The 19,210-nt window shown below is 36.9% G+C and overlaps 1 protein-coding gene across 4 annotated transcripts in view; it reads left to right on the top strand.

The window, feature by feature from the left end:
• The window catches only part of SLC8A1 (solute carrier family 8 member A1), a 386,698-nt gene that overhangs the window by 887 nt on the left and 366,601 nt on the right, over positions 1-19,210 (top strand). The window lies entirely within an intron of this gene.

The following is a 19,210-nucleotide window of genomic DNA, read 5'->3' as shown; positions in this document are numbered from 1 at the left end:
GACTGTGGAAGAATAACAGAAGCCATATGTCTTAGGGGTCCAAAGAAAAAGTATGACTGTGAACACAATACTAGTATCTATATGCCTCTAGTCTATGTTCTAGAATCTTGGTTAACCTAGCCAAATCATATCAATTACACTTTGAAATGCTATTCCAGTTAATTATCAAATGGTAATAATTAGATCATTAAAGCAGTTCTTTTAAAATTGCTAGTGAAAGCTGAGAACTCCGGCAAATACAAAAGTCAAGAGAAAATATTACAGGTCATATCTATAAAATGTGCCTGTTTTTCCAAGATTGAATTAAAATATTTTTTACACAAGATAATGGAATTTATATTCAAGATTTCTCTTGTTGACAATAAGGTGTCTATACTTAAAATAAGGTTCGAACCAACTATTCATTTAACTAAAACTTTTCAATCTTATGATAGAGCATAAGAGGAAAAAGGAAAGAAAAATTAAATGTGTTTCTTCCTTCCTTGATGACAAAAAATGACATGGAAAATGATTATCAAACAAGTGTAAGAAAATAATAAAACAGTTTGTAATACTGACCAAGGGGGTGTTCCTTGGATAAATTAGGTAGCTGGGAAAGGCAATTCAATTAAGGCATATTGATGAAATGACTTTAGTTATGCGGTAGTTTCCTCCAAGTTGTGAATGTTCCAAAAAGTTGTGACACCAAAAAAGTGGCAGAAAATAGAAAACATGTTTCTGTTTCCATAATAATATATTATCATTATTAAAATAATAATACTAAAATATGTATGTAAATTATTCGTTTTCTGTCTAGTCTGTTTACACTGACAACATATTATATTAACACCACATTTAAACTTACCCTTTCCACATTTCTAAAATCGGCTATTTTACTTCACTTAAAAATACTAATATTCTATACTAGAAAGAGAAAGAGAGAGAGAGAGAGAGAGAGAGAGAGAGAGAGAGAGAATAAACTATGCCTTCTTTTTTTAAAATGAGACAAGCTGACATAATTTTAGTGAAAGTGGAGCAGGCTTACAAATGGATGGTTTTAAAATTAATTAAGCACTACATACCAACCAGCTTTCCAAAAGGAACAACACATCAGGAGTTTTGGCAATTTTCAAGACATAAAAAGTTATTGTAAATTATGTCACTAGTATTTGTGATCGGATATAATGCATATATGACATCATCTACTATTTTCTCATTTGCTCACGGCCAAGAGTATTGCAAGAATGCACTCTTCGTGAGCAATGTCTGCTTCTGTTTTTCTTCAGCAAACAAACTTAAGAGGTGTAATATAAGTAATAAAGAATGACTTACTTCTATTTTTATATATAGTATGTCAACATCCATGAAAAAGAAGTTGAGAACTAGTCAAACTACTTGCCTTTTGATGTGTGACTTCTTAAGCATTCAGTAATGACTACACTTATAGAAAATCTTGAGATCATATTTTGAGAAGAAAATTGGGAAAAAAATTGGAAGTATTGACAGTTTCATAAAAAAGAAATAATAATTGGAATGCTCTGTACTATAGTTAGCTGAGATATGAAGCAAATTCATAGTGCCTAAGAATGATAGAAAATTTGAAATTTATCCTAAGAGCATAGAGCATGGATTTGAGGCTTCTCTCTATATGCTGGGGCCAGACTGGAGAGCTCTTAGGCCTGGTCAGTGGTGCCCCAGTGAGCAGGAGGAACAAGTGTTTTTAGGGGCTTTGATGGGGAACAATATGACTGAATAGTGGAGGAAAGTTTGTAGGAAAGTAAGAGTTGAGTTTTACTTTTCCAGAGGCATGGAAAATTTTGGCCCATAGGAAAGGTCATTAAGTTTCAAGGGAATAATAGCATTGGTTACTCTTAAAATAATCCCCTTGAGAACTTTAAATAAAATTTTCTCAGGTGATTAAAAACTGTGGGGCATTGAGTAGTTGGTCCCAGACAAACCACAGAAGATTTCAAGAATTTTAAAAATGACAGAAGGCATGAGAGGAGGAGACAGCATGGGTGAGGAATTTGAAAACCAGAGAGACTATATTTTTTCTCCAAGGTCAATTGATGAAAGGTGAAGATTCCCCAGGATCCAGATCACCTGGTTTTCTGATCAGACATGATCTGCCTATACCACATCTCTTTTAATTTCTTAATCTTAAATAACACGATGTTTTCAAATGTCATGGCAAGATATTAGAAGAAAATTTAATGCCAGAGCACTTTTAAAGGTAGTTTTAAAGCATAGAAAGTAATGAAAGAGGAATAAATTTCCATGGCACTTAGTGCTGCTCAGGAGAAAGTGGTGTTTCCTATGCCATTGACTTCTCCCCCTGAGATGAGCTACGGTTCTCAACTCTAACTGCACTTCAGGATTATTTATGGTGGGTGATGTCCACACTGCACCCCTGAGAAACTAAATACGCTCAGGGGGTCCAGGCAAGGGCAGTTGGTTTTAAAAATCTACCCCATGAAATCCTAATGTGCAGCCAGGATTGGCAACTACTTCCTTTTTGCAATAAAAAAGTGATAATCAGTCCAGTTTATTTCAACAGGGGGAGTTAACAGAAGCACAGCTGAAGATAAAAATTGTGCTTTTTCCAAAGAAGGTGGTTTTTTGGAAGTTTTGTTGATGTAATCTTTGCTGACAGGGAGTTTCTATTTAAAAATAAAAAATAAAAGTTTCCACATGTTTGAAAATATTTTTTTCCTCTGTAATAAAGGAATGATATAGACCTTTTTGCTATCTCTCATGCTCCTTAGTCTGAAACCTATGTGAATGCTGGCCACAATTATTGGGGAAAAAAATATATATATATATATATATTATATATATATACATGTATCAAATATATATATATGTATATATATATGCATATTTGACATGATGGTTGTTAACTACAGCTGCTAAATGAAATTCTATATATATTTTTGTTTATTTTATTTTTTAAGATTTTATTAAAACATAGTTAACACAATATTATATTAGTTTCAGGTATACACAATAGTTATTCAACATTTATATACCTAAAGAAATGATCACCATATGTCCAGCAACCATCTGACACCCTACCATGTTATCACAATATTGACTATATTCCTTATGCTGTACCCTACATACCCATGACTACTGTGTAAAAACAAATTTGTACTTCTTAATCCCTTCCCCCTTTTCACCCAATCCTAACCAACCCCCACACCCCCCACACCCCATCTAACAACCAATGTTCTCTAAAATGTTCTCTGTGTCTGTGAGTTTGTTTCTGGTTTTTTTTGTTTGTTTGTTTTGTTTTGTTCTTTAGATTCCACATATAAGCGAAATCACATTGAATCTGTCTTTAGCTGTCTGACATACTTCACTCAGCACAATACTCTCCAGGTCCATCCATGCGGCCGCAGATGGCAAGAACATATTTCCTTCCATGGCTGAGCAATATTCCATTGTATGTATGTACCACCCACCCTTTATCCATTCATCCATTGATGGACACCCAGGCTGCCTCCACATCTTGGCCATTGTAAACAATGCTGCAATGAACATATGGATGCACAGGTCTCCTCAAAGTAGCGTTTTGGGTTTCTTTGGATAATTACCCAGAAGTGGGATTACTGGGTCCTTCTTTGTCACTTGTTATAGCTTTTATTTTGAAATTTATTTTGTCTGGTATAAGTATTGCTACCACAGCTTTTTTGTTTGTTTCTACTTTCATAAAATATCTTTTCCCCATCCCTTTACTTTCAGTCTGTGTGTGTCTTTTGATCTGAAATGAGTCTCTTATAGGCAGCATATGTAAGGGTCTTGTTTTCTTATCCATTCAGCCACCCTATGGTTTTGATTGGAGCATTGAATCCACTTACATTGTAAGCAATTGTTGACAGATATGTAGTTATTGTCATTTTATTATTCATATTTTTAATATATTTTTTCCATCTTAAAGAAATCCCTCTAACATTCTTTGTAATATTGGTTTGGTGGTGATGAGCTCCTTTAGCTTTTTCTTGTCTGGGAAGCTCATTATTTATCCTTAGATTTTAAATGATAGCTTTGCTGGGTAGAGCAGCCTTAGCTATAGGTCCTTGTGTTTCATCACTTTGAATATTTCGTGCCAATTCCTTCTAGTAATGTTTCTGTTAAGAAATCAGCTGATAATCTTATGTGAGCTCCCTTATATATTACTAGTTGCCTTTCTCTTGCTGCTTTTAGGATTCTCTCTTTGTCTTTAACCTCTGCCATTTTAATTATAACGTGTCTTGGTATGGACCTGTTTGGGTTCATCTTGTTTGGGACTGTCTCTGCTTCCTGGGCTTGTATGTCTATTTCTTTCACCAGGTTAGGAAAGTTTTTAGTCATTATTTCTTCAAATATGTTCTCAATCTCTTGCTGTCTCTTCTCTTTCTGGTACCCCTATGATGCAAATGTTGTTACATTTGATGTTGTCCTAGAGGTCTTTTAAACTATCTTTATGTTTTTGGGTTGTTTTTTGTTTTTGTTTTTTTGTTTTTTTTTTCTGATTCAATTGGGTGTTTTCTTGTACCTTGTCTTCCAAATTGATTCGATCCTCTGCTTCATCTAGTCTGCTAGTGATTCCTTCTAGTGCATTCTTCATTTCAGTTTTTGTGTTCTTCACTTCTGACTGGTTCTTTTCTATGGTTTCTATGTCTTTTTGTTTGTTTGTTTATTTGTTTTGTGTTTTTTATGCTTGCTATCTCTTTGTTGAAAGTATCACTAAGTTCCTTGAGCATCCTTATAACCATTGTTTTGAACTCTGTATCTGGTCGGTTGCTTGCCTCCATTTTGTTCAGTTTTTTTTCTGGAGTTTTTCTCCTATTCTTTCATTTGGGACACATTTCTTTGTTTCCTCATTTTGGCTGCCTCTCTGTGTTTGTTTCTGTGTATTAGGTAGGGCTACTATTTCTCCCAGTTTTGCCAGGTGGCCTTACGTAGTAGGGATCCTCTGGGGCCCAGGGGCAGAGTCTCCCAGGTGACCTGAGCTGCATGTCCAGGAGTGTCCCTTATGTGCGTTGTGTGTGTGCCCTCCTATTATAGTTGAGCCTTGATTGCTGTCGGCATGTCAGTGGGTGGGATTCACCCTCATGCTGAGTCACTGTTGGTTCGGCTATATCCGCAACTTAGGGGCTGCTATGTGGGGGGTTTAACCCACACAGCTGGATTCGCCCCAATGGGCTCTAGTGCTTGTTGAGACTGCCCTTTTGGTATGCATCTTGTGGGGCTAATTGGGTGGTACTCTGCTGTGGTCTGAAGCCAACCTATAAGTATGTTGGTTCTGGGGCTTCTTGGGAAGGGCTCCGGTGCAGACCCAAGTCAGCTTGGGGACTACCTGGTAGGAGGTACAAAGTGATCCACTGTTGGTCACTGCCTGTGCTGTACCTGGAGGCACTTGGCAGAGGCTACACTGAGAACCAAGGATGGTTACCACCAGTACCAGGTCTGGGGTAGCTCCACAAAAAGCCAGGACACTCCAAGTCCTTTTGCCACCTGTCAGCTCCCATAAGGTTCAGGGGCTGATAAAGTCTCCTGCTGTCTGCAATTTGGGTGAGACAGGGTCTCGGTGAGTCAGTATCGTGGAGCTGCAGAGCTCACCAGGCCAATCAGATTCAGATTTAGCCTGTAGGGGAGGGCTCAATGCAGGAAAGATGGTGCCCACCTGCTGGCTGCATAGGAGAATGGCCCCACACAGGGAAAGGGAAGATGGGGATTGTCTCTCCAGTCCTCAGCTTGAAGTTACACAATTCAGTCTCTCCATATATGTCTCCGATGCCCCCAGAGTCACTGTCTCTCCACCAGAGCTCAGGGTGAGTGCTTGCACGGGCCACTAAGAGAATGTCTGAGTTTCCAGCTGTCTTCCGCCCCTACCTCAATGGTCAGAATCCCCAGTTTTTCAGAGCCAAAAGCTGTGAGGGTTCCTTCCCAGTACTCAAAGCTGGGGAGCCTGGTGTGGGGGAGCTGTGTTCCCTCCCTCCTTCATGGGGAACCTCTGTGGCCAAGATATCTCTCTCCATTTTCAACTGCCATACATGGGTGGGAGACCAACCTATTTTGCATCCTCTCCTCCTACCAGTCTCTCCATGGCTTCTTTATATTCTTAGTTATAAAACTGCTGTTCCGCTAAACTTCAGGTGGTTGTCCAAGTTGATTGTTCTATAATTTAGTTGTAAAGTTTGTGTGTTCATGGGATGAGGCAAGCACAGCGTTTATCTACTCTGCCATTTTGTATCTCCTGATGCATTTTTTTCCAGCCACTCTATTTTTTGATTGGAGCATTTAATCCATTTACATTTAAAGTAATTGTGATAGATATGTAGTTATTGCCATTTTATTATTCATATATATATATGAATGTGTCTTGTCTTAAAGAAGTTCCTCTAATATTCCTTGTAATACTAGTTTGGTGGTGAGGAACTCCTTTAGCTTTTGACACCAGATAGGAATCCATGGAAGATTTTGAACTAAGAAATGAAATGAACTAATTTACATTTTTTAAAGTTCATTTTGCCTGTAGTAGGGAGGATAAACTGTAGAAAGTCAATCAAAAGAAGAAGAAAAAAGCAGGTGATAATAATAAATACCTTATAAGGCAAATGTCTAGATTACTGGTCACCAGAACATTTTTTGAGTATAAAAGGGAGAAGTACTAATAATTACACTGGCTCAATAACAGTGAACTGGGAATGTCCCAGGCAAACTGGAACATCTGCTTGTCTTAATTAAAGGGCTTTTTCAAGAATAAATGAGCACTGAGTGGGTGTTCAAAGAAAAGAAGCTAAAATTAAAAGCTACCAAACTCTTTTATCAAATATTAGATTTATAATATATTAATGGTCTGTAGACTAAAAATAATGCTGTGAAAGAATAAACTAGGGACTGCTAAAGTAAACCGAGGTAAATTGATTCTTTATTGAAGGAGTTCTTGGAGTTTTTAATAAGCTCATCTGCTTTAAGAGTACCTAAGTACTATTTATGGTATGTGGTGTTTTGTCGAAGTCGTTTGTCCATACATTTTACTTTCTCAAGGAGGTAATGTCTTGTGACTCCACTTTCCCATGGAACTCAATATGGGGAGTAATGGTCCAGCAGCAAGGTATGGTTCAGGGATAGAGTCAGTAGTATGTGATTTCAAGATTTGATCCAGAAATTTTAGTTAGATTACTGGGTAGATAACTCAGTGGTGTGAGGGGTTCCAAACCACAATTTAGAAGCAATGTCACTCTGATTTACAAGCTACCAAAATGTCAAGGTCGTTCTGGTCTCCTGGAGACACAAGGTAGCCTTTTCCCATTTTCCATGAAAATCTAGTGTTTTCATTGTTCTTGTGGTTCTTGTGGACTTCAGTTTAATGCCTGAATTTTTTTAATTAAATTTTATTGGGGTGACAATGGTTAGTTAAATTTCCTAGGTTTCAAGTGTACAATTCTGTAATACATCATGTAATATATCACATTGTGTGTTCACCACCCCAGAGTCAGTTCTCCTTCCATCACCATATATTTGACCCCCTTACCCTCATCTACCACCCCCCAACCCCCTTACCCTCTGGTAACCACCAAACTATTGTCTGTGTCTATGAGTTTTTGTTTCTTTCTTTGTCTTATTCCTTTGTTGCTTTCAGTTTTATATCCCACATATCAGTGAAATCATAAGTAAAATTTCTTGGTGCCTTTTTCTTCTCCCTATTAAGAACTTGGGGTTAGCGTCAAGGACAGTAGGCCAGAAAAAAAACAGAGTCTGAGTTGCCATTGACACTGAAGCCTGAAACATGTATGGAAAACTAAAGTATGTAAAGTATGAAGGCAAGAAGATGAGCTCAGAAATGGAAGAAGTACCTAACTTTGCCAGATACCTAAGTCAAGAGATTTCCTACGTGCTAGGAGAGGGACTATTGCTGGCCATTGACTTGCCATACACACTGGTGGGAGAGGTGTAGATGAGCCAGCAACCAGAACACTTGGGAACTGTCACCAACTTCCAGACACTGGGTCAATAACATTTAAAATGCTGCTTAAAGAGTATCTCTTTAAGTCTCTTTTTCTAGTCTAATATTTCCTTGGCAGGGAGGACGGGTGCAATACCCTCTATGCTCCTATAACTACTAATAACAATGATAGTTAACACATAGAGCAATTTCTGTGTGCCAGGGACTTTTCTCTATGCTTTCACATACAGTGGTACCTCGTGCTTTCACATACAGTGGTACCTGGGTTTCCACCGACAAACATTTTGGTTTATGAATGCCGTAAACCCGGAAGTAAATGCTCCTGTTTTCTAACACGACCCAGAAGTCGAACATGTCACACGGCTTCCACTGAGTGCAAGATCCTGAGTCCTAGCTGTCAGCTGTTTTTGAATGTTTCAGAACTCGTGGATTACGTTCGAAAACCGAGGTACTGCTGTATAACTCATTCAATCCTGACAATAACCTTGTAAGCTGGACCCTATTATAATCCTCATTTTCAGCCAACAAAAAGGAGACAGCTAGAGACTAAGTCAATCTTCCGAAGGTAACATAGGTCTACAATTGTAGAACTGGACAAATCTGGTTTGAAAGTCAGCTATTAGCCACTCCACTGTCGGCTAGTGCATCACAGAGATTAAGGGAGGCAGGTAACTTCTCTTATCTAGTCTTTATGATTTTATAGAACATAATTCCTATTCCAGGTGACATCCCTTGAAGTCTCCGAAGACCAGCAGTTACTACATTTCTCTCAAATTTTCTCTGTGTCTCCGTTTCTTTAGTGGGTTCTCTTATGGCACGCATGTGAATTCATGCTTACTTGAATGCCTGAAAGCTCATCTTTGAGTGTGCACTAGTTTGTCTATTTTGTTATTTACTTAGTTGATGCGTTGAGGGGATTGATAGACACAACTCAGCCAAGAAGTACTTTGCAAGTAATTTTAAGGGCTCCAGGTGCAGGACTTTGAGAACTATCCCTGTTAAATTGCATCCATTATGCTCTTTGTGGATCCTACATGCCATCTAGCTTGTGTTCATTCTTTGTCTATTGCAATTGTAGTGTAGTGAGAAAGGCTTTTATATCTTCATCTGATACTCTGACAAAGTATTTGACCAAAGCCGAGGATGATGCTGTGCAGAGAACACTGCTCCCTTTTGTATCCATCCCAAGTCAGCAATCTTTGAGCACAGTTGTTTTTGGTTTTGCTTTTAAGAAAAGCCTGTATTTTCTTATTTCACAAATAAAGCTTACTGAGCGAGCACAGTTGTTTAGCACAGTTGTTACCAACTAATTGCATTATCCATCAGCCCATATTTCTCCATTTGGTCCAGAGTACTTTTGTGTAGTTAGGTAAAATATTCTGATGAAGGTCAGAAATGACATGCCAACAGCATTTTTCAGTCCATCTAGTTTAGGGTCCCTGAGTGTCATGAGATTAGGCTGACCCTACTTTAAACATTGAAACTATGCTAGCGAATTTGCAATCTTATGGCTCCTCTTCCAATCCCCAGAGTTCCTCAAAGACGACTGATTGGTTCAACATTTTCTTTTTAAACGTGTTTATGCATTGTAATGTAATTTATTTATGCAAAGCATTTGAACAAATTTAGAGAAGACAGGTACTGTTTTACCATCATTTTTATCTTTGATTCTAGTTTCCTATCACTAGTATTCCTATTTACTGTCCGCTGTCCCCTCCATACATCCAACTGTCTATTCAACCCATTTCTGCAGATCCCCTGACTCAACCTTAATATGTTCAAAATTGAACTCGTCATGCTTCCTATCCACCGGCCTGACTTTTTGTTGTTGTTGATCTAACTCTTTGATTAACCTTAAACCAGAAAGATAGCTTAGACTTTTTTCCTTAACTTGCTGTCTCCCTACCACAACAAATCAGTCCCCAAATCCTATAGTTCATACCTCCTGAGTGTCTTTCATAGCCATTGCCATTGTTTTTTATAGTTTATTCCATGAGATATTGCAATAACATGCTACAAGATGCCCTTTCACCAGCCTGGCCATTCCTAACTATCCTCCACTTTGTTGCCAAACTGACCTTGCTAAGACACGATTTTGATCAGGCATGCACATATGTAAAATCTTTTAATAAATCCCTATAACTTTCAGGATAAAAATCCAAGTTCATTCACTTTGTACCAAAGATCCTGGAGATTATAGCCCTGCTTAGGGACCTAAGCTTGTCACTTTCTATCTCTCAATAAATGTTATTTGTCCCAACTTTACCAAACTACTGATAATTCACTACAATAGTCAAGAGTGGCTCAGATGCCCATTTTTCTTACATGTTCATTACCTTCTTTATTCAGTGTGGTTTTTTTCTCTCTTCACTTAAGAAACCCTGCTTTAAGATTCAATATAAGAACCATTCACTCTGCGACACTCTCCTTCCCATCATCCAATTCTGATTTGTATTTGCCCTTTGTGTTCCTACTGTATCATGCATATAAATCTATGATAGTACCTAGTAAATGTCAACATGTATTTTTTCTGCCTCCTTCTTTAGACTCTAAGCAACTCAGAGGCAGGTACTTACCTTACTCATCTTTATATATGAAGGGCTTGGCACAGTCTCTCATATACGGGGAGGTAGTCCATAAATGTTTATCAATAACAAAACTAGTATGTCTAACTAATTCTCACTGTATGAAGAACTAGAAGAAAATGTACTCTAAAGATTTATGCTTTTCTTTTGTCTCCCACATGCCCCAAGCAGGGGGTCTACCCTGTCCTCATTTAGCTCCGAACTGTTAAGCTAATTTTAAGATTACTATTTGTTCTTTACATTCTAGGGTCCACCAGACTAACTTATAAGCAGATTTTTGTAACATTACTCATTTACATGTTAAAAGACATGTGAGTTTGGTGGTTGGTTAACTCCAAAATATACAGTCTATTTATTGTAAGGCTATACAAACTCACCAATTTCAGAAGCTCTCAATCTTACCAGCTTCAAAGTGAAAAGACTTACACGGACAGAAATTGAAATCTTTCTCCTTTAGATGAGTATTTATCTTTAAATATTCAAAAATATTCTGAGCATAACTTTTCAAAAGTCAAGCATGGGTTTATCTTGTTATAAAGGGCAAAAACAGCACGTGGTGATAGCAAGAAGCTTCTATTAGCATTTTTAGCCATGTTATCCAGATCTTGAACCAGCTGTCTGAAGCACTTCTCATACAGCAATATTATTTCTCTACAGATTGTTTGAAGTCCTTTGAGGAATATTTTTTAGAAATTTTATTGTAATCACACTCTGCCACACACAACTCGAATAGTGCCTCCATTTGAATCTGGAAACTTGTCCCCATTTACAAGTGTGTACAAGTGGATATGCCAAGTATACCTAATCAGATACTCTATTTATTCAGAACAATATGGATAGCACATTTAGATAACATCTAAAACTTTAGATATCATCTAAAATTTGACTTAAGTTTTGTATTATTCCATTTATTAGAGTCAAAGTGTTTCCTGACAGTGAGGAAAAAAGTGATAATGAGTAAGGGTTTTGTGCCTCATAATTGCTGAAAGAGTTTTTCCCAAGAAAACATTCCCGAGAATGTTTCAAATGTAGCTCCTGAATGGGTCTGCTTTATTAAAATCAATCAATAAGTAAATAATACCATTTGAGAACCAAATACTTTCTGGCATCTAACAACTTAATAATCGCTGGCAGCTTTTTATGACAAAGGCTAACCCTATCAACAAAGGAGTGTATCTTTAAACAGGCACCCATTTCAATGTGTGGAGACTAAAAGGTAAACAACTACACTCAAAATCCTGAGTCCTGGCTTCTAGTTCCAATTCTGTCACAAAACAAATAGCAAGTCGCTAATCTTCTCCAGACCTCTGTTTCCTCTGAAGGATGAGGAAGTTGGATTTCATAACCATTGGAATGCCTCCTTGCTGTAAAGTTCATGGTCAAAAATTGCATGATACAATGGAGTAATAGACTTGCAAAAAGGCTCTCATTGTACATGTTGTTGTTTTACTCACTAACTGATATATCTGTGATTTGCTCCTATGCCCACTCTTCGTTCTTGATATTGCTTGTCATTTTTGCATGAATTGTCCTAGTCATTGTCACCTGATGCAAAAATAAGGAGGAATCATTGGGGGGAAAAATATGCTTTAAGAGTTTGTCCTGAATTTGGACCCTTCTCTTTTCTCCTACATGTTTAGTATGTTGTTCCTCAGAAGATGCTTTATTTTCAGACAGAGAGAAAATAATTATTATTATTATTATGACAACCATTTATTGCTCTACTACATTGTAAGCAGAGAAGCCAGAATTTGGTTGGATATCTGCCTGACACTAAAATCTATGCTTTTTCCACTATGTGTTGTGAGTTGGATAATCATTCAAAATGGCAGCTGTTATTATCATCAACACCGAAGAAATCATGTCTATGAAGAATCATAAAATTGTGTATCGACTGATATACTCGTATAACTTTTTCAACTTTATTTATGTTCATTTTATTTGTTATAGTGCTTATGTTAAAGGTAAACAGAATACAAAGTTGACAAATCTAGTTTCAGACTTCCAGTCATACTCCCAGCAGCATAAATTTTCACTTCAGTTTTAGCTTCAGTTCTGCATTTGTAAATGAACGATAATAATACCGACTTCATTGATTGAGATGGTGTGGGTGGCCAGATGAGATCATGGATGAGCAAGCATAAAAATATGATACATGATAAAGAGTTCTCCTTTATTCCCCCCTACCCCATATTTACCTCTGTATTTTTCTTAGAAAATACAACTAAGATCATCAGACAGAAGACGGAAGCACTTGCTTCTGATCCCATCTCTGCCAATGCCTGACACAAATTACATGCATGAATGAATGACATGAACTTTCCTGAACATCAGCCAAAGGAAAGATGGAACTAAATCTCTAGGTCCCATTTGGCTTTACATATTTATAATTTATTTAATCTCAAAAGCAATTGCTCATGCTTGTATTTCCTCTTTGAAACCTGAAGCTTATTTTTAGTGTTTTCACTGAAAACGTTTTTCAAAAAAGCTATTGGATCGAGGACAAAGATGTCCAGGTACCTAAAGGAAATTGCAAGTTAAATGGATGAGTCACCAAAAGGCAGTGGGACAGTCAGATCTATCCGGTCCTTTTGTTAGAATTTGGGCCAAATGACTTAAATATTTGATTGTAGTGATTACAGAGGCCTGCAGAGGGGAGAAGGTACACACATTTGGATAGATCAGGCCTGACTTTATGTTCCTCAGGGCTGCAAAGAGGGAAAAACTATCAAGTGTTTAAAAAAAAAAAAAAAATTGGGAGAAAGCAAATGATAAAGAAGAAAGCCCCATTACAGACAGAACATAGCTACTGACTGGTTGTCCACTGATACAAATTTAATGGGAACGATTGCTGTATTATGATGGAAGGAGAACTGGGGTCTAGGTTTGGTTCTCCAACTCCCCAGTTCTGTGACCTTGGTACATTTATTTTCATTTTCTGGAACTAAGCTTCTTTGACCATAAAATAAGAGTTTGAATTGGATGATTACCAAAGGTCTCTCACGACTGTTAAATTTTATGCACAGCAGAAGCACAGATGTTATTAAATCCTTTTTTACATGGAGAGAACCTCTTTGTGTTGGTTTGTCTTTGAGCCCTACAACGTCCAAATAGAAATTGTATATTTCAACATTGGGCTTTTTATTTTTCACATTCTTATATCATAGAAGTATAAAATTGGTAGAAAGTATAGTGAATGACAGGGTTTTCAAGTCCAGATGTGAGAAAATATCACTTACCAATTCCTCATTGTTTCTGATGTGTAGATGTTCTTGCTCTGTATCTAGTATAATACATATGTTTCTCCATAATATGATTAGCGTCTTTGTCCATATGTTCTAACCACATGTTAGACATCATAAAATTTTATTGTGCTTTATAATTGTTGCTTCTTTCACTGATGTTATTGATACCTTGTGTTCAATATCTTTGCCAAACTGACATCAGAAGTCTTCTGTTTTGAGTTGTATTCTTTGAAATCCCTTGTTCTCTGAACAGATAGCTGTAAATCCATGATGCTTTCCCACTCGCTACCATCATCTCAAAATAATACCATGTTACATTCAACTTTGCACCTTCATATACACACAGAATTTTTCATTCCCTGACGATTCATGAAAAGATACTCATCTTTGTTTCCTCAACACTTATTGGAATACTAGGTATCTAGGAGGTTCTAATCAGTCTTGAATAAGTTAATATATTTGTATTTATAAAAAGAAGCATAGTTTATGCATTCCATATATGAGTGAAAGATTTAGAAAAACAATTAAGGGATATGAAAGGAATAAATGAAGACCCAAAAATTTCACAGCAAAATTATCCTGTGCTTATTACCCTCTGAAATACTAACATTTCTGTTTAGAATCCACATCAGCAATCAAAGGTTAAAACAATAACAAGAAACCTATCTCTCCATGCTTTCCAATGAGCCACATGTTTTAAAGTCAAGCATATTGCATCTGGCCTCATAAATATGTGACTGCACATTCCAAATGATTGATGATGTTTAAATGATGCGTATTTTCCTTGGATATAAGTAAAATATCCACACAATTTCACCAGTTTCTTGGTGGAAGAAAAACTTATACATATTTAATGTCATCAAAATTTTCATAAATGTGTCTTCATAGGTGAGGGAAAAAACAGGTTTTCCGTGTTTTGTGTTTTTTTGGTGTGTGTGTGTGTGTATGTGTGAGCGTGTGTGTGTGTGTGTGTTTGTTTTTAACACAGATTTAGTGCTGCATTTCCCTGAAAATAAGACCTAGCTGGACAATCAGCTCTAATGTGTCTTTTGGAGCAAAAATTAATGTAAGACCCGGCCTTATTTTACTGTACTATAAGACTGGGTCTTTAATATAATATGATATAGTATAGTATAATATAATATAATAATATAATATAATATAATATAATATAATATAATAAATGTTACATAATACCAGGTCTTATATTAATTTTTGCTCCAAAAGACGCATGAGAGCTGATTGTCTGGCTGGGTATTATTCTTGAGGAAACAGGGTGGTACAATGTAAAATGTTAGAAGTGTAGCATCGTGTCCTCCTTTCCTCAGCCCTTGGCAATCACTTTCTACTACTTTCTTTCTACTTTCTTCTTCCCTTTTTCCTTCCCCTTCTCCTTCTCCTTCTCTTCTTCTATCTTTTGTATCTCCCCTTCTTTGTAACACTCTGTTCTGTTACAATGAATTCAGCAGTTGTTGTTTTTTCCTGGTTTTATTCAGAAATAATTGACATATATCATGGTAAAGTTTAAGGTATACAGCATGATGTTTGTTGTTTGTTTTTTTGTTTTGATTGTGAAATGATTACCACAATAGGTTCATCTAAAATTCATTATCTCATAGAGACACAATAAAAAGAAAGAAGAAAAAGAAAAGAACTTTTCTCCTCATGATGAGAACTAAGGAACTCTTTAACAGCTTTTCTATATATCATACAGCAATGTTAGCGATAGTCATAATACTGTGTTTTACATCCCTAGTACTTACTTCTCTTGTAACTAGAAGTTTGTACCTTTTGACCACCTTCCTCCAATTCCCCTGCACCCAACCCTTTGCCTCTGGTAACCACAAGTCTGATCTCGTTTTCTGCGAGTTTGTTTTTTTGTGTTTTGGGTTGTTTTAGATTCCACATATAAGTGAGATCATGCAATATTTATCTTTCTGTGTCTGGCTTATTTCACTTAGCTAAAGTCCTCCAGTTTCATCCATGCAGCTGCAAATGAGTTCGGGAAGTGGATGATATTGATGGTTGTACAATAATATGAATATCCTTAATACTACTGAACTATAAAAATGGTTAAGATAGTATGATTTATGTTATGTGTATTTTAGCACCAAAAATAGATGGGTTTTTTGTGGGGTTTTTTTTTTGTTTTGTTGTGTTGTTGTTTTAAGAAGCATATCATCCTATGAAGGTGAATTCCCTCCAGTTCTTACTGAGCTGTAAAATCTGAAAACTAGCTTTTTAATAAGGTGCTATTGTATTGGCTCCTTGGGGATTTAGAAAAGTGTTTTATTAGCTAAGGTTTAGGGATTGTTCCTATGGGAGAATCCTGCCAACAAACGTTCTGATTCTTTCCTTGTTCCAAGACCAACCTCATGCAAAGTTGTCAGGAAGCGGTTTAGTGATTCTTGTTGAGCTAAAGTCTGCGAGTTCAGCACTGTGTCTGTCTTAAGGGAGAGGACTGAGTCTGTCTGTTCTTCTGCTCTCAAGCTTTCTTCTGTCTTGTCTCCTTCACCAAGCAAAGTGTTCTAATCCCAAAGTGAAACCCAGTCTTTACCCCACTTCCCCTTCCAGCAATATGCCACAGTCCTCTCACCAGTGGAGTAGAAAAAGCCACTCTGGCATCTTAAAGGAGACATGCTGAATGTCAGAAACGTGAGGAGAGACTTGTAGGTTGGTGAAAAAGCACAGAACCATGACCTTGGGAAGCAAAGTTCCTCCTACTTTCCTCTGCCTTGTACCCCACCTTATTAGGAATCCACTTCCATTCTGCACCTGGTCAATATGTCATGTTGACCTTAACACAAATACTTTTGCATATATATTTATTTTTGGTTTACAAGGCTCATGTAGTCCCATTTAAGCACAGCAGAATTTGAGGTAAATTATACCTTTGTTTTACAGATGGTGAAACTGAGCAGACAGACCTGATTTCTAATTCTGTTTCTGTTATACATTACCAGTAATGTGTAACCTTAGGCAGATTTCTTTAGTTCTCTAAGCAGCCATGTTTTGTCTATAAAACGGAGATCCCGGTAACTTTGGAGGTCAATGCAATAGTTACATGCGGTGTTTGCCAAGCATTTAATGCTATAGTTCACACAGAGTAAACAATCAATGCCAGTTATTCTTACAAGTGTATCATTGCTACTATAGAGATGGTTATCTTGTGGGATTTGTCCACTTCCAAACCCAACAGTCTTCCATCAATCGCAGAGCTGCAGTCTCCTGCAGCATTGCATCTTACCTCCATGCAGATGGAAGGCTCAGTTGTACATCCTCTTTCCATGTTCCCTCATATATTACAATGAGTGGATACTCTGTGAAGACATTAAGAATCCTAAGACATGAGCACAGTCCTGAAAAATCTCAATCAAGTAAAGAAATCACATTACTAGACTTACTACTAAAATACGCAAGGAAAGAATCCTGTGAACTTAAGTAACTTTTAAAAGTAAAGGTGATTTGAATGGGAGGAAAAGAAAATATGAATGAGAAGATTAATGGCTTAGTGCAAAAATGTTTGATTTTCTTTTCCTGCCCCACCGCCCCACTTCACCAGCTCCCCAACCTTTGATCACTTAAAAAACCCAAAAACCAAAACCACAGTTGGTTTTGTTCAAAAGTACACTGTCATATGAGACTTCCCTTTTGACAGTTAAGGGAACATGTTCAGTCTTTCCACGTGCGAAACAGGCTTTCAACAATAACAACAAAAAAAACAACTTTGAGAATCATGTTTCAAGAGAATGTGCTTGCATAAGATGGCAATAGTCAATCCTAAGAGCATTTTAATGGGTCCAAATTTCTTAAATTCTATCTCATGGCAATTCATTGGCATTTATAGTCTTTCACCAACTTTCTCAATGAGGTTGGGGGTGAGGGGAGAGGAAGATTGTGGAGAAAACGTTCACTTCCTTTCAGTCTATTTCTATCCACAGAAGGTGTCCCCCTTGTGGTAAAAGCAAAAGCTAGCTGGCATTTCACCTTATCTTGTGATATTTTACACATGTACAGACCTTTCATTTTCTGTCTATAGCTCTTGCTTCTAGAAGGTTAAACTTTTATTTAAATACTCATTCCTATCTGAAAGTTAATGCTAAACTCAAAGCCAGATATGCAGTTAGCTGACTTTAAACTTTATAACCTCACTTATTATTGTTCTAAAATCCTCCTTCCTTGAGACTGGTTGCATTGCTTTTCCATGAAGTGGTATCAGAGATTAACATGGTGTTATCTGTCTATTAACGATTTACTCACTGGAGCATGAAAAAGTGCTTAAGGATAAGTGTCTGTTTCAATGCCATGGCAGACCATAAAGCTTTCTCAGTTATGCAACCCAGCTCTGCCTTTTTAGCAGCGTTGGGGAAACCAGTTTGAGTCAGCAGGCACCGCAATGGACTTCTTTCATTCTTATTCCTCTCTCCTCAGAGTCAGAGAAAATATTAAGTAGTGAGCATCGACAGTTTTGCTTATTTTTAAGGAAGTATCTCAGTTGGACTGCTGGTTCTCTGTTTTGAGCAGTGCGTAGGAAGAAATATTTTTTTCCTCTGCCTACTGTGTCAGTATATCCAATTATCTTCTCCAAAACTTCAGGAATAGTAAAGGTTTACATGCTGCTTTATTCAAGCAGAATAAAAGGTGATTAAGAGCTCTGAGACATTTGTTTTATAAAGGAAATCCACACTAGACTCTCTTATTAGAAAACAAAAATGTGAAATTTACCTCTCAATCAGCTATCTTCCATAACTAAAGTAATTACTAGGGGAAATGTATGTTACGGATTTAAAGTGTTGAAAATTGTCAAATATTAAGGAGAAAATCTGAGCAGTGGTAAGTCAGTATTTAATGGTATAGATTTCTGCATCTACTTATTTCGTCTCTAATGCCACCTCCTCAGGGAAGCCTGACAGTATGTGTTTTTCATTATGGGTAACTCGATAGCTTGGCATATTTCCTACAAACAATACATTTTGTTCATTGAATAATTAAAGAAATAAGGTAGCTATTTCAATAATACTTGGTGTATTTATACCACCTTCTTTTTAAAAATGATTTATGAAAATTCCATTGAAGGTTATGTTACATACAATAGATTAGGATCATACGAATATGAAACCTCATTGATACAGTGTTCTTGGACATGTTTTCCTATTTTCTACATGTTCTTTCTAACTCTTACTCATTGACATGTTATCTTCTGTGTTTTCCAAAAATGTAACATTTTAAACATCAAACTCAGAATGGCTCATATTTAAAACACATTATGGAGTATGAGAATTATTTGTTGGAAACAAGGACATATCTCATTGTCGATGGCAAAATTATGTTTCAGGCGACACGATCTAATTAAGCATCCAGAACCAGGGACATGCTGAAATAAATTCCACCATATGTGATACTCAGACTGAAGTAGAAGATCTTGGTACTCTCTTTTACACTCTATG

Source organism: Rhinolophus sinicus, linkage group LG05 (assembly GCF_036562045.2).
Source record: "Rhinolophus sinicus isolate RSC01 linkage group LG05, ASM3656204v1, whole genome shotgun sequence".
In the NCBI taxonomy this organism is placed as follows: domain Eukaryota; kingdom Metazoa; phylum Chordata; class Mammalia; order Chiroptera; family Rhinolophidae; genus Rhinolophus; species Rhinolophus sinicus.
The sequence above is the reverse complement of the archived record's forward strand: the minus strand, read 5'-3'. Positions and strand labels throughout refer to the sequence as shown.